This window comes from Delphinapterus leucas, chromosome 5, assembly GCF_059928025.1.
Source record: "Delphinapterus leucas isolate spDelLeu-1000000601 "Yukka" chromosome 5, BTC_Dleu_Yukka2, whole genome shotgun sequence".
NCBI classification, from domain to species: Eukaryota; Metazoa; Chordata; class Mammalia; order Artiodactyla; family Monodontidae; genus Delphinapterus; species Delphinapterus leucas.
The window spans coordinates 26,053,381-26,069,683 of record NC_143133.1 but is presented as its reverse complement, the minus strand read 5'-3'; positions in this window follow the sequence as shown (position 1 = coordinate 26,069,683).

The following is a 16,303-nucleotide window of genomic DNA, read 5'->3' as shown; positions in this document are numbered from 1 at the left end:
GTATTGCTAGAAAAACAGATACATAGATCAAAGGAACAGAACTGGAAGTCCAGAAATAAACCCATGTACATATGGACAATTAATTTATGACAAGGAGCAAAGAACATAGGATGGAGAAAGGATAGGCTCTTCAATAAATAGTATTGGGAAAACTGAATGGCCACATGCAAAAAAAATGATACTAGACCACTATCTCATATCAAACACAAAAATTAACTCAAAATGGATTAAAACTTGAATGTAAGACTTGAAGCCGTAAAACTCCTAGAAGAAAACATAGGCAGTATGCTCTTTGACATGGTCTTAGGAATATCTTTCTAGATTTGTCTCCCCAGACAAGGGAAACAAAAGCAAAAATGAACAGAAGGGATTACATCAAAGCTTCTGTGCAGTAAAGCAAACTACCAGTAAAACAAGAGACAACCTACCAAATGGAAGAAGATAATTACAAATGATATATCTGATAAGGGGTTAATATCCAAAGTATATATAAAAAACTCATAAACTTGACAACAAAAAACAAACAACCTGATTTAAAAATGGACAGAGTAGCTGAATAGACATTTTCCAAAGAGGAAATACAGATGACGAATAGACATATGAAAAGATGTTCAACATCACTACAGAAGTAGAAATATAAAGTTGTACACATGAAACTTATATAATGTTATAAATCAATCTTATCTCAACAATAAATTTTTTAAGAGAATAAGAAAAGTTTTGATTTTACCTTTTCTTATTCTTTTCTTGATGTTCTTTCTTTTTTATGTAGATCTGAGTTTCTATACTATTTTTCTGCTCTCTAAAGAACTTTTAAAAAATTGTTTTTTGCAAGGCAGGTCTACTGGCAACAAATTCCCTCAAGTTTTGTTTATCTGAAAATGTTTTTATTTTTCCTTCACTTTTGACATAATTTTGCAGGATACAGTATTCTAAATTGGTAGGGTTTTCTCGAAACACTTTAAATATTTCAATCCACTCTTTTCTTGCTTGTGTGGTTTCTGAGGAGAAGTCGTATGCATTTTTTCGTTCTAGAATTTGTATTTTTTTATAGTTTCCATTCTCTGCATTTATTCTCTATTTACTCATTAAGATCATGTATTCCTTTAGTTCCTTGAACATATTTTCATTTCATTAACTGGATATATTTTTAATGGCTACTTCAAAGCCATTTTTGCTAAATCCAACCTTTGGGTCCCCTTAGAGTTGCTTTTTATTGACTGTTTTTCAGCTTAACTATGGGTAATATTTTCCCATTTCTTTGCATGTCTTGTAACATTTTACTGCATAGTGAAAATTTTGGATAATATCTTTTCAAGTCTTTAGACTTTGTTATCTTCCTTTGAAGAGTGTTTAGTTTTGTATTAGTATTCAGTTAGTAGCTGATCACTTAAACTTGATTACACTTGACTCTTCACCTTCTTAAGGCTAATCTGAGAATATCCATTGTGCTGTCCAATCCCTATTTGGCATAGAGTCCTAACAAGTGGTGGCAGTCTCATCTTTTTTCTGTGGAGACAAATGTTGGAGTTTGGAGCATCCAAATAAGTTGAGATTTGAAGTACAGAATCCCAAAGAAGAGGAAACTATTGGGGAATGATGTCCTGAATCTGTTTGCAACCTCTTCTTACATACAACTCTAAACCTGTAAGCCCAGAGTCGAACTGCAAGAAGCCCAGCAGGTGACAGCAGCCAGGATCCTAAAGGCCTGGGCCAACATTTTTGCAGCCCCTCAGTGATGGAGTTCAAATCCTGTCACGATAAACATCTCAACCTTGCCCTGAATGGGTTTTTTGGAGAAGCCTAAAAAAACCCTAAAAGAACAGTTAGCAAGATTATAGTGATTTGCCTGCTCTCTACCTGACAGAAGAAAGATTAACCCTCTTAGGAGGAAGATAACATCTTCCTACATTTTTTAATCCAAAATGTCCAACATCTAATAAAATGATGTCATGCTAAAATTCAGGACAAAATGATCAAAACCCAGAGAAAAATGGTTAGCTGTAGAAACAGATCCAACAGATATTAGATTTTCAAACAGAAAATTAAAAAAATAAAACTATGATTAATGTTAATATATCTTAAAAATAGAGGAAGGATTGAGAATTCCAATAGATTCCTGGAACCTATGACTGGAAATTATAAGAACTAAAATTAAGAACTCAATATTTAGGTTTAATAGCAGAATAGACCCATCCAAATAGAAGATTCATGAACTGGAAGACAGGTCAATAGAAATTATCCAGATTGAAGCACAGAGAGGAAAAAAAAAAAAGAAATTTACTGAAAAGAGTAGAAGAAACATGTGAATCACGGTGAAAAGTTCTAAAGTCTACATAATCAGTCTCAAAACAAAAGTAGAGAATGGTACAAAAGCCATATTTGAAAATATGCTAGCCGAAAATTTTCCAAAATTCATCAAAGACCTAAAACCACTGATTGAAGAAGTTCTACAAATCCCATTGCACCTGTGAATAGGTGATGTGAGAGATGTGGGTGAATACACACAAGTGTCCTACAAATATAGTCAAGGGTCTCTAATCTATCTAGGTTAGCTAAAACTTTCTAGAGAAGATAAGAAAATAAAGTGAAATTAGAAATTATTAAAACACAATATAATTAAATCAACAAGAACTTATTGAGTATCAATGCTGTGTATATCATGAGCAGATTTTAAAAATCCATTTGAGGATATGATATATACAATGAACACAATATTACAGTTTAAAATTGAGTTTAAGCTTGCAGTATGACAGTATTATGCATTGATTTACTAGGAATGAAGACAATGATAGAGATGGTGAGATGTGAATTGTCTTAAAAGGACAGACTAGAGTTGCAATGCATTAAAATAATATGGTATATGAGTCATGATAAAGTAAGTCTTTAATTTTCAAACAGTGTTCCACAAAACACTGATATTCTTTGGAAATATTTCAGAGATTTCCTGATGAGAGTGAGGATGAGTATTTGGGTATAATCTAGAAGAAATTTGAGCTAAACTAAGTAAATTTTATTGCATAATTAGAAGATTTTTGGTAGCTATCATACAGTTGATAAGTAAAAATTGTTCTAGGGACAGCAAGGACTCTGGATAAAGAATAATTTGGAAAAGGTTTATGATAGACTATACTCCATCAATATGGTAATTGACTGAGTTCAGAGGAAAAAGATGATCATTTGAGAAATTATTGTACTGGGACTACCCAAGGGATTTTAAGAAAATATACCATTAAAATATTTTAAATTCTGTACTGTTTTGTACCTCCTTGCCCTTTTGCCACAAACCATTAGTTAAAGTCTATTACACGAAAGATTATGTTAGTGATGCTTTGAGAATTAAGGGAGAAATTAAACATATACATCTTTGAGAGTAAAGTGCTATGGAAAGAGTTCAAAGGTTATAAGAAGCAATAGGGTAAGTGCAGCTGAGAATTGAGATCTGAGAGCAGGGATCTGAAATAATAATTACTGAATAAAATCCCCATGGCCCATACCCACAAATCTTCAGAAGTTTGAGCGAACTCTAAATTTTCCATAAGAAATGGGATGGAGCTATAAAAATGTAATCAGCTATTGGGCTTCCCTGGTGGCGCAGTGGTTGAGAGTCCGCCTGCCGATGCAGGGGACACGGGTTCGTGCCCCGGTCCGGGAAGATCCCACATGCCGCGGAGCGGCTAGGCCCGTGAGCCATGGCTGCTGAGCCTGCGCGTCCGGAGCCTGTGCTCCACAACGGGAGAAGCCACAACAGTGAGAGGCCAGCGTACCGCAAAAAAAAAAAAAAAAAAAAAAAAAAAAAATGTAGTCAGCTATTAAAAGGATAGATGCTTATAAAAGGCTGTGAAATGAAGAACATTTAGTTTACATTTATAATTCCAACATTTAGTAGGCTTGTCAGATAGGGCATAATTTTAAGAGGGCATAACCATTGTCTTTTAGCATATTATATGATTTTGAAATTTCTGGAGTTTAAAAATATTTAACTACAAAGAAATTGTCTCTATATATGGTTTTTCTGGCCTGGTGAAGGAAGTCAGGCAGGCTGTGATTCTGGGTGGATTTTGTGACTCAGGTCATCATTTCTGCAAAGTTTAGCAAGTTTATAGAAGTTACAAAAAATGTATAAGGGATCACATATCCTAATCCTTCACAAATTATAATCTGTAAAACACCTTTTATTTTCATCTGAATTCTGAGTTTCTAAAGAGTAATGTAATTTTTTTAAAGACTAATCATCTAAACTGCAAGCCTTGTTGACTTTGGATTTCTTGGAATGCAGAACTGTGTTTATCTCTAATCTCAGCATCTGGAGCAGAGTCTCCTATATGTTGAATTTATCATCTAAATAAGATAGCAGTGATACAAAAAAAAAGACAGATGGAGGTTTTGTGGAGCCTAAAGCTTATTGAATTTAGGAGGCCATCCTTATGGAAAGGAATTAAAAATTGCCAGTACAAAATTAAGGAGATGGATCTGAGAATCCCTAAACTGAAGCTTCACTAGCTTCACGGAAAACCTGCTCCTAACATAGATATTGATTTTTCTCTTTTAATATGATTTATATCTTCTTCTTCTATTTTGCTTTACTACTTGTTAGTTAATTCTTATGCATCATAATTTATTTTAGTTTTTTAAGGTTATTATTTTCTCCTGACAGAAAAACAAAAATTAAAGGGTATTTCTCACACTAAAAGTCATAGAACAGAGACAAGTTTTGAATAAAATGAATTAAATACATTTTCAGAGAAGTGGTATCTCTAATCAAAAAACTAAGGTCCTATATTTAGATTTAATGTCATCTTTTAAATAGATGCCATATAATCCTTTTCTACACTGGATGTCTGTATTTTAAAATGTTTCCTCTCTGAAGACAACGTGATGGCCATATAACCCCAGAAGACTTAGTTTTGTCTCTAGGTCTATATCCAGGGTAATGCTAAAAGGAGAGCTAATTTCCTTTCTCTCAGATACCAGGCTTACCTGTCAAATAATTTGTCAGCATTTTGCCCAAGGGGATTTCATTTCCTTTTCACTTTACAATAGTTTATCTATAATAGATCAAAATTTTTTAATTTTATTTTTTGTAATACTTTGTAAAAAATATTGTATTGTCTTTAAGCAAACTGGCACAGAGTAAACCAGTCTCGAACCAGGGACCTTCATTAGGACAAAAGATATTCGTTGTAATATGTAACTATGGAAACACAAAGATGACAACAAGCATTCTTTGTTAGTCTCTCTCTCCCCAAACGCCATGTAGCACCTCTTCTCTAACCACTATCTAAAGTGTATTTTGAACAATTAGGAAGAAAAAAAGCCACATGATAGGGTCAGAGAGACATTAACCACAAAAAGAAATGTAAATTTGAAAGTGACAAGTGTTGTAAAGGAAAGTTCATGGTATTGTAGATCCTATGAAAGATCCAGGAAGATCAGTCAGATGTCAGCTATTTAAAGCAATGCTGATTATGCTAAATTCTGAGGGATCAGGTAGAGTTAACCAGGTGAAGCTCAATGTGGAGAAAGGAGAACAGTAGAATATAAAAATTTCTGAAGTGAGACTAGACCTACAATGATAAAGCTTTTAAGGAATCATGGTCTGGGCCATGCTCAGACATCCCCTCCAAAATAACAGACAAGTTATTGCAACTTGTAATTCCTACTACTAAAAATAAATTGTGCAACGATTTGGAGGTTTCCTTGGGTTTTGGAAGGAGCGTGTTCTAATATTGGGAATCCTGATAAAGCTAACTTGGATGGGTCCTAGGGAGAGAAAACGTTCTCAGCAGACTCCAGGCATCCTGTCTCTTTGACCATATGACCCAGATCCCATGATACAGAATGTATCTATGGTAAAGTCACCATTGTAGGCCCTCAAATGAAAGTATTAGTACAGATCCTTTGAGTTTGGGACAAGGTCATGCCTTCTGTAACAGAATAGCAACTCTTAGCATTATATCAGGTCCTCACAGCAACAGTGTCTGATCGCTGAATTTCAAATGACTATGTGGCTAGAATACCCAGTTATGAGCAAGTACTATTAGATTCCCCCAAGTCAGGTAGGCTCAGCATCATCTCCGAGTAAAATGGAAGTGGTACATCTGTTATCAGTTTCAAGAATGTCGAAGGGCACAGGTTAGCTGAATGAATACATGGCCAAGTCCCTCATGATACTCACCTCTATTGCATCACTGCATCAATACTTCTCCCTTGACACAACTCATCTATGGCCTCATGGGAGTGTCTTATGACTAGCTGATAAAGGAGAAAAAAGTTCAAGTTGGTGCATAAATTGATCAACCTTTCATGTAGATCAAGAAGAAAATTGTACCATGATGCCACTGTTACTAGAGGTCATTTTTGGAGTGTACATGAAAGATAGTGAAGTGAAATCCTCACTGTGGATAGGGTTTGGGGCAGAGCTTCCAATAATCTCCTTTGTATGCAGATAGAAGTGACCCAAGAATTTACATAGACTCATAAGCATTGGAAATGTCTTAACTCACTGGTCAGAATCGTGGGATGAGCAAAATTAGAAGATCAAGTATAAGAATATCTGAGGAAGGAGCATGTATATGGACCTGTGATAGTTGGGACAAAGCATGAAGATATTTTTAATCACATGTGGATGCCAATCAGAGGATATCAAAAGAGGTACTAGACAACCAAGTAGATAGGATGACTTGGACTATAAATGTCAGCTCTCCTCTGACCTCAGCCACCACAGTCCAATTTTGGGTTCGTGAATGAAGTAAACACAGTAGCAAAGATAGAAGCTATGTCAATAACATGGGCTCCCTCTCACCCTCACCTCTTCCTTCCACTCAGGCTGATCTAGCTATTTCTGCTACTAAGTGTCTGACCTGCTAGCAAAAGAGACCAATGCTGAGCCCCCAGTATAGTACAATTCCTCAAGGAGACCTACCAGACACTTAGTGAGAAGTTGATTAAATCATATCCTTCAATTCTAGAAAGGGCATCAATTCATACAGACTGGAATTGATTTATATTCCAGGTATTGATTTTCCTTTCTTGTCTCCAGTACTTCAGCCAGTACCACTATTTAAGGGCCCACAGAATATCTAATCTAAGATGGGATCTAGCTTAACATTCCCTTGGACCAAGGGATTCACTTTTTAGCAAAAGAGTCATGCCAATGAACCACGAACATGGGCTACTGATACTAACACATACTGGCCATACCATATACAGGTCCTACCACTTACCACACCTATCCAGAACCCACCAGACTCAGAGCAATGCAACAGCTGACTGGAAGTACAGCTGAGATGTCACCTTGGAGATGACACCCTGTGTGGATGGTGCACTATCTATCCTTCAAAACTTGGCGTCTGCTTTATACAGTATATGTTATTATCTCAAGTAGCAGAATATATTAATTCTGAAAACCGAGGAAGAAAGCAGTAATGGTACTGTCACATTATTCACAATTTTTACTTGTTATTCCATCATTTAGGTTCTGTAGGCCTAGTGGTCTTGGTTTTGAAAGGGGAATGCTTCACCAAGAAATATAGCAAGAGAGACTTTAGAGTCCTCATGCCAGTAGACCAGTGAGCAAAAAAGGGGATCACTATTCTGGTGGGGGCGATTAGCCTTGCTCATCATGAAGCAGTAAGACAGAGCCAGGGAGGAATGTATTTGGAATTCAGATGATCCACTTGAGCTTTGCAATACTCCCATGCTCAGTTGTTAATATAATTGGGCAAGTACAGCAACCACATCCTCATAAGGGCATGGTAATCTGGAACTCAGAACCCTTGGGGTGAAAGTCACTTCAAACCACCATCCAAGTCACTGTAGGGGAGGAAAAATAATTTTCCTTTGACCCTCCTAGGTTCTTGGCTGAGACCCACCCCCATCTTCCATGATAAAAGACAGATTAATAAGAGGAAAATAAAAACTGTTTTAATTATGGACAACTATATAAGAGCCCCACAAAGATACGAGACTCAAAAGGCACCCACATGTTTGAGGCCTATATACCATCCTGAGCTAAGAGAAGGGATGGGGGTTTGGGGCTTCAAAGGGGAGAAGGCAATTCATGGGAAGGTGAGAAGAGGAAATTGGTAAACAAAGGTGGTCCTGCCAAGCAGGTAAGTCTCAGGTAAAATGGATATCTCTGGTAATAGCCCTCTTCCTGGTACAGGAGGCTCTTCTAATGTAAATTTCTTTTAAAAGTAGATTTCCCTTACAAAAGATAACTTATACTCCATTTTTAGAGCTTCTCCTGTATCTCGTTTCTTAAAAAAATAATCCATTCAAAATAATCCTTATGCCAAAGAAGCACATTTTGGGTGGCACATTCAGTCACCCTTCATTACCCTAGACTAGCAGAACTTCCAGTCGAAGGGGAGGGGATTCTACAGAACTGACCATAAAGTATGAAGTCATGGCAAATATAAATGATTTATTGCTAGTACATTACAATACATGGTATGGTGACTGACATAACATGGTATGTATGCTCCATGAACATTTACTTGTTAATCGTGCAGAATTTCCATCAGCCACTGCAAGTGTAGCTCTGATGTGTTGCTCCTCTGATTTTCACTCAGAGGAAAAAACTTGCTCTTTTAGCGTACCACAGACGAAGTAAACCAGGTGACTCAATCTGTTATAGGAGAGGCAGAGAGAGAAAGACTCCAGGTTTTATGGCCACCATGTAGCATGGGCAGGAAAGAAAGGAGGTTGTCAGTATCACTTACAGCCTGAGGACTAGCTGCAGCTGTTGATGCTATAGCTTGTCCAGCTAACCTCTTCTTGTAAATTTCCCTAGAAACATGGTGAAGCAAGATATTGGAGAAACTGTGCCTGGATAGAGTGTACTTAACATAGGAAGCAAGTAGGTCTGGGTGGTACAGCAGATGACCTGTGGTGGATGCTGTTGATACCCCACTCAGATGCCCATCCTCCAGTTGCCTTGATTGTTGGCCAGTAATACTTCTCAGCTGCCTCTTTCTCTGGTGAATTGCTCCTGGCTAAAGCCAATTTACCCATTAAGCTAGGAATGACCTCCCCATCCCCCCTTCCTCATGCGGAGGCAGACCTCAGCCGATGACTAACTGACAACAGGGTATAAAATGTTAGCCCCTTTGCCTCAAAGGGGAAATCATTCAGGTGTGATTTTTGGTTCCAGAACTTTCCTGTGGAATTAAGCTGAACTTAGTCTCTGCTGCGATCACATACTTGTTTAGGTTTTAATCCTTACCTTCTCCTGCCTGCCTCACTCCTCCTGAGGCACTGTCTTCCAATGAATTGCTTGAACTTCTCTGACTCTGCTTCTAGGAAACCCAACCTAAGACGTCTAATTGGTGAGTTTGGTGCTTTTTGTATATTGAGAGAAAAAGGTGTGTTTGTTCTTACTTCGGTCATATTTTATTTATGCTCTCTGCTTTCATAACTTTTTGTTTTTATGTATTTCACTACACTGACTATTTGCTTTACTCTGGTGTGTGTGCTCTGATAATCTGGAACACTGTTCTTGTTGTGATGGGTAACCATTGTAGACGTTTACACTTAATCCTTCAATTTTGTTAAATAGAATCCATAAACAGTGACAAAATTTGAACATTTCTTCTTCCCCATCTCCTTTCAATTTTCTTCATCCATAGTCATCATTTTTATTCTTTACGGTTAGTCCTACAGTTAATTAAATCTATGTTCACAGCCAGCACTATTCCTATATTTTCTGGCTGGCTTCAGTTCTTTCTCTAGTAGTTTCTTCATGAAGGGCTCATGGAAATTACTTTTTTTAGTTTTTTGCAGATTACATGTTTTTTTCTTATCTTTATATTTGAATAAGGGTTTGCATATAAAATTGAGTGGTACTTTTTAAACTTGAACTCTTTCTTTGCTTTCAGCTTTTGTTTTGCAATAAGATTCTTTTCTGCTACTTATTTTGAATGTATTTTTCTCTTTGTCACTGATTTTAGTCTTTTTAAAACATAAGCATTTAAAGTGCTCATCTTTCTTTAAGCACAGCCTCAGACATATTTCACAAATTTCAATATATTATACTGTCATTTTCATTCAGTTTGAAATATTTTCATTTTCATTTCTTTTATGCCTCATGTTTTACTTAGAAGTATTTTGCACAGTTTCCAAGTATTTTTTTTTAGCGGGGGGGGGGTTGGTGTTCCTGGATGTATGCTGCTGGTTTCTAATTTAATTCCACTGTATTCAGAAAACAAACTCTATATGGTTTCAATTATTATTTATTGAAATAAGAATTGAGTCTTTTTTATGGCCCATCATATAGACCATCTTGGTGAATTTACCACATGCACTCAAAGATCAGTTTTGTAGTTATTGGGTGTGGTATTTTATAACCATCAGTTACCTTGTGGTACCTAGAGTAGTGCTCCAAAGAAGTAAACATTACCCCTAGAACCTGTAACTCTTCTTTTGTGGAAAAGGGAAGCTACAGATATGATTAGATGGGGAAATGATCTGAATTTCTGCTAGGGTCCAATGGAATTACAAGGGCCTTCATTAGAGGGAGGGAGTAAGGTCAGATGGGAAAAAAGGCAATCTGATGGCTAAATTAGAGAGGCATGTGAATATATTAAGCTGCTGGCTTTGAAGATGCAGGAAGGGGCCATGAGCTAAGGCTAGAGAAGCCGCTAGAAGCTGGAAAAGGTAAGAAAATGGATTTTCTCCTAGAGGCTCTAGAGGAACGTAGCCTTGCCAACACCTTGATTTTTGACCCAGTAAAGCCCATTTTGCACTTTTGATCTCCAAAATTGTAAGATAACAAGTTGTTTTAAGCCATTAAATAATTCGGAGAGTTGCAGCAGAAGTAATAGGAAACTAACATATAGGTCAAGTTGATTCATAATATTGTTCAGATCATCTCCTTACTGAGTTTTTGTCTAGTTGTCCTTTCAGTTGCTCAGAGAGGAATGTTAAAATCCCTATGGTTATAGAATTGTCTTCATTCCTTTTAATCCTGAATTTTTGCTTTGTGTAAATTGAGGTTCTCTCATTAGATGCATACATATTTATGGTTGGATTTCCACTACAACCTATGTCTGGAGAAGCAGATCACATCTTGATTTAGTTGTTTTATATTTATAATTGGATCTTTCCTACCAGTGCATGTTTCTGGGGTCAGCCAGAGATTTGGAGAGAGTTTATCAACAGAATTTGGGGCTTCCACCCTTTAGCTCTCTCCTTTCTGGGATTCCCACCTTCATTTCTAACACCTGTGGTTGCTCTGAAAGCTTTCCTGTTTTTCACTGGACTGGAAACTTTGTATAAAATTAATTCATTCGTGCTACCTTTTGCCTAACCTCAGCTAAATGTCAGTTAAAAATGAGTAGTTAGCCCATACTGTCCACTTTACAAGCATTGACTCTCCTTCAGAATCTATTAATGGAGCCGAATCACAGGAGTGATAGCCCACCACATAACTAGGTCCCACCTCCGCACTCAAGGGGAGAAGATTGTATAGGGCATGTACACCAGGGGGTGGGAATACTGGATGGGGGGGTCATCTCAGAATTCTACCTATCATCAGTTGTTATGCAAAATGTAAAGTCAACCTCCTGAATTTTATTATACAAATACCACTCCATCATCAAGAACAAGTCACAGGCTTCATTTCCCCTTCTCCATGTTATCTAAGATAATGGGACATTTAGATGTCCCTACTCTTTTTTTTTTTTTTTTTTTTTTTTTGCGGTACGCGGGCCTCTCACTGTTGTGGCCTCTGCCGTTGCAGAGCACAGGCTCCGGACGCACAGGCTCAGCAGCCATGGCTCACGGGCCCAGCCACTCCGCGACATGTGGGATCCTCCCGGACCGGGGCACAAACCCGTGTCCCCTGCATCGGCAGGCCACTCCCAACCACTGCACCACCAGGGAAGCCCCTAGATGTCCCTACTCTTAAGAGAAAAACTGTGGCATGATTATTAGACTCATTTCATAGGTATTTCACATTTTAGGGGGTCATGGTACTTTTGAGTTTTTCTACAGTTTTTGCTTCTTTCCCCCTACCTCATCCCCAACCACACATCACTGCCCTTCTATTTTATTGCCCTTTCCTTTTGTTTTCTTCCCTTGTGAATAATATTTATAATACTTACATCTGTAAAGGAAACTTAAATGCTTAGTGTTCTTCACAATCAAATTGGGTTCATTTAACAAAATTGCAAGCATAAAGTTGATTCCATGGATTTCTAAGTTCTTTGGAAAAAGAATTTACTGTGATCTCTAGCTGGAGGTATTCTAAAATTATTTACAACAATTTCCATAATTATCTTTAAGCTCTGAGAAAGCTGCGTACAATTTATACTGTTCTTCTTAGGAATGTTTTTGAAAAGACTTAGCACACTGTAGCTTTCATATAGCTTTGGGGGTGTTTACAATGCTGTATTATTGCTCAGGGATCAGCTCTGTGGTACCCAAGTACACAGGACAGAAATCCTCTTCAAGATTGTTTGCTTGTCTATTTAGAAGCCTTTAAAGATATTGTTCCAAACTAATTCCAGACGATTAAACAACCTGCTAAGTTCTTAAACCCGAGCTAGTTCACAGTTCCATCACCAGGAAATAAGAAGTGAAATACTTCATTGATTTTTTTTTAACATAAAAATTTTATACTATACCTGCTAAAGTATCTGATAAGGAAAAACAATCCAAATTAGTACAGGAGTTGAAATCCTGACTTTCACAACTATGAGCATTGCTTTTGTCAACTAACAAGACAAACAATTTAGTAACAACTCTGATGTCCTTTATTCAAGGGAAAATCCATGGATTGGGGGAGTGCGGTGCCTCACAAGCACTTCCTGAGAGGTTTGGGGCAAGAGCAAGTTTTATACAGTGTTAGAAGAGGCAACTTGGAAACAGGGCATGATTGACCAGAAGGTCAGGGATTTCCTTATAAGACTAACAGGTCTTATTGTCTCGGGTCAGGTAAGCTAGCTAAAGCTGAGTTGGAGGATTGTGATTGGTTTATGTTAGGTTTTCTTGACAAGTGTTTCCCTAAGTCAGTGCAGACTGACTTAGGTTTAGATTTGTGACTTGGGCTAACCTCCATTTGGTGGGTCCTGATATACAAATTCATCACTTTGTTTAGTAGATGCATAGACTTGTATCACTGATACAAGTGACTTAATTTTTCATATGAAAAAACTGAGGCTGTGAAACAAATTAGAGAATTGCAGATCCAGAATTAAACAGTCTTAAGGGATCTTTACTGCCAATTCACCCTCTTTCCTCAAAATATATCTATATGGTTATACATAAATAACTTTTAATAAACTGAATTGCTAAAAACAAGACTTTTAAAAAAAACCCATCCTGTTGTAAAATGAATAACCACTCTAATTCATAATTAGATTTATTGAAAGTAGAGTATAACAAATTTTACCTACTACCATGTTTCTTCAGATGTTTCAATTGGGAAAATAGGAGCTGCAATATTAAGTCAACAAATGTACTTGAATTTTGCTTGAGCTATAATCCTCTCTTCCCTCAAGGGTCTTTCCCCACTACCAGGCCTTTTATCTTCTGACGCAGCTAGCCTTTCTTGGAAGTATTGGTTGATCTATACTCTTTCTGGCTTCGTGCATAAACAATTGATGTTTAATTGAATTCCAAGAGCATTCAGTTGGGGGGTCACTTAAACCTGAGCTTTTTAATGGGGCAGATGAGGTGGAGAGATAGAGGGGGTGATCCTTACTGTTACTCTCCTAAGGCATTACTTAAACTCCTAAATAGGTTTTTTGTTTGTTTCTTTCTTTCTTTGCCTATTTATCTGAGAAAGTAATCCTAGACTAATTTTGAGACATGGTGGCAAAATGCTGGCAAAATACCTAAGATATGCACAAAATGCTTGAATATTTTCAAAAACATATTTAATCTGTACAGAGATTTGATTCTGTTCCTAACACTCAGTAAGCACTCAGAACATGTGCTGAAAATTACACATATGTGGTTGAACTACTTTTTTCTGTAAAATTAAATTTAGAGGATGAGATGTCTTGGGTAAAGGAAAGTATATGGAGGCAGAAAAATCATTCATATTCCTGCTTGGCTCCTTTAGCAGTTCTGTGTGTTTGTGGGCAAATTATGCTGAGTTTTCAGTTTTTCCTTAAATAAAAAGAGATACTAAATATAATTACCTAATTTGGTGATATTAAACAAGAAAAATATATGTAAAATATCTGAAATATAGAAGATTTTTAAAAAATTATAGATATTTTTATAGACAGTGTTCCCTTTTGGATCTTACATGTTCTAATTTTTTAATAATTTATAGATTAATGATTATGAATTTAAATGTGTAGTAACTAATTTTTATTCTTGTCTATACTAAAAGATGACAAACCAATTTCTAATTAAGAACAGTAGTCATTCACTTGCCCAAAATAGCTGGAGAGTACACATCTTTGAATATAGTTTTATGTCTGTAACAGTAAATCTATACTGTCCAATTTTCAAGTTAGGATTTTATTACTATCATAATTCTTATTTTCTATTCTTTCCAATCTCTAAGCAATATTTTGAGTGAAATATTTTTAAAATGAATGTGTTGAGGACAGTTACAGATGTTTGACAAAGATATGACCAAAGAATCATTAGCCTCTTTCATTAACATAAACAGATATTCCACAAAAGAGTTCCTTTGCAAAACAGTTAACATAAACAGATATTCCACAAAAGAGTTCCTTTGCAAAACAGTTAACATAAACAGATATTCCACAAAAGAGTTCCTTTGCTTGGAGTTTAGGAGGGAGATACTGGTGCAGTTAAATGATTTTTAAATAATTGTTTTAGTAATAAGTTAAAATCCTCTAAAACTCTTTTTTAAAATCTACTTGTACAAGTAGAAACCAACATCTGAAAAAGATACATTTGAAGTTGGCCATCTTAATCATGGAATTCATTGAGCACCATTAGTTACTTCTGTGTTAGATGCTGGGAGAAATACAGAATAAATTTGGGTTCCAGGTCATAAAATTACATAATCTAATTGACGAAACCAGTAGGACATACATGAAAAAATGCTTAACAATGTAAAATTGTTTATAAATAACTCTTAAATTCTGTGCTAGAAATTCTGTAACTTAGGCATATAGCAAAGAACATCTAAGTGATTAAGTGAAGAAGTTGAGGGAGTGAGATTTTCCACGGAGGCCTGAATGTTTGGTGGACAGTAACGCCTGTGAGAAGTATTGGAGAGGGGATTATTTTCTTTTGCCCCAGGATGTTTTGATGGAGACATTGTATCTATTGGAATAAATACATCAGACAGGAATGAAGGGTTGAAGTTCAATGAGAATTTTAAACTAAATATTTAGACCTAGGAGTCATCACCATTGAGTCTGAAAGATGAACATAACTATAGTTTCAATACAAATAAATCAAGTTAACATGAACTTTTTAAATGGGCATGATCCTAAATTTCACGTTTAGAATTTTTAAGTTATAGTTTGGTCAAACCATGATGTATTATCTTAGTCTTCTCTGCCTACTATAACAAAATACCATAGAGTGGGTGACTTAAATAACAGGTATTTATTTCTCACAATTCTAAAAGCTGGGAAGTCCAAGATAAAGGTGCTTGCAGATTTGGTTCTTGGTGAGGACCTTCCTCCTGGCTTACAGACTACCACCTTCTCAACGTGTCCTCATGTGGTGGAGAGAGATCTCGTCTAAGGATACTACTCCTCATGACCTCATCTAAAGCTAACTACTTCCCAAAAGCCCATCAGATTGGGAGTTTGGGCTTCAATATGAATTTGGAGGGAACGTGAACATTCAATAATGTGTGTGAAAGGATGGCGGACTCATCATCTGTGCAACTTGACAGGCTCCAAGCTACGTAGACAGTGTGCTCTTTGTGCATAGTTACACAAGGATGAAGAAGAATCGAAGGTTTCCAGTATAAGTTTTATCTAGAATAAGATAAATTGTGAACTTTGAGTCAAGAAATAATAGCCAAAAATATTTGAAGTTTTAGTTGCAGATTCTATAGCCCCTACTGCTAATGGAACTTCTGTAATATCTTCCTACCAAATAGTTAGGGGTTTTATTTATGGAGCAGAACACATTGAGAGGCAAAGGAGGCAATAACTTAACACAAATCTGAGCTTACTCCAGTGAGTGCTGTGAACCAGTGGGTCAGCAGGGATCTATTCCCTGATGTGGGTGAAGGCAACTCCTCAACTACCTCATATCAAGCTGACTGAGTGAGGCCTTAAAAGATCCTCCCCAGCTTAGTGGCCTGGAGGTCAATGTCCTCAGTGGGGCCTGGTTTAGGGAGGAAGTGAGA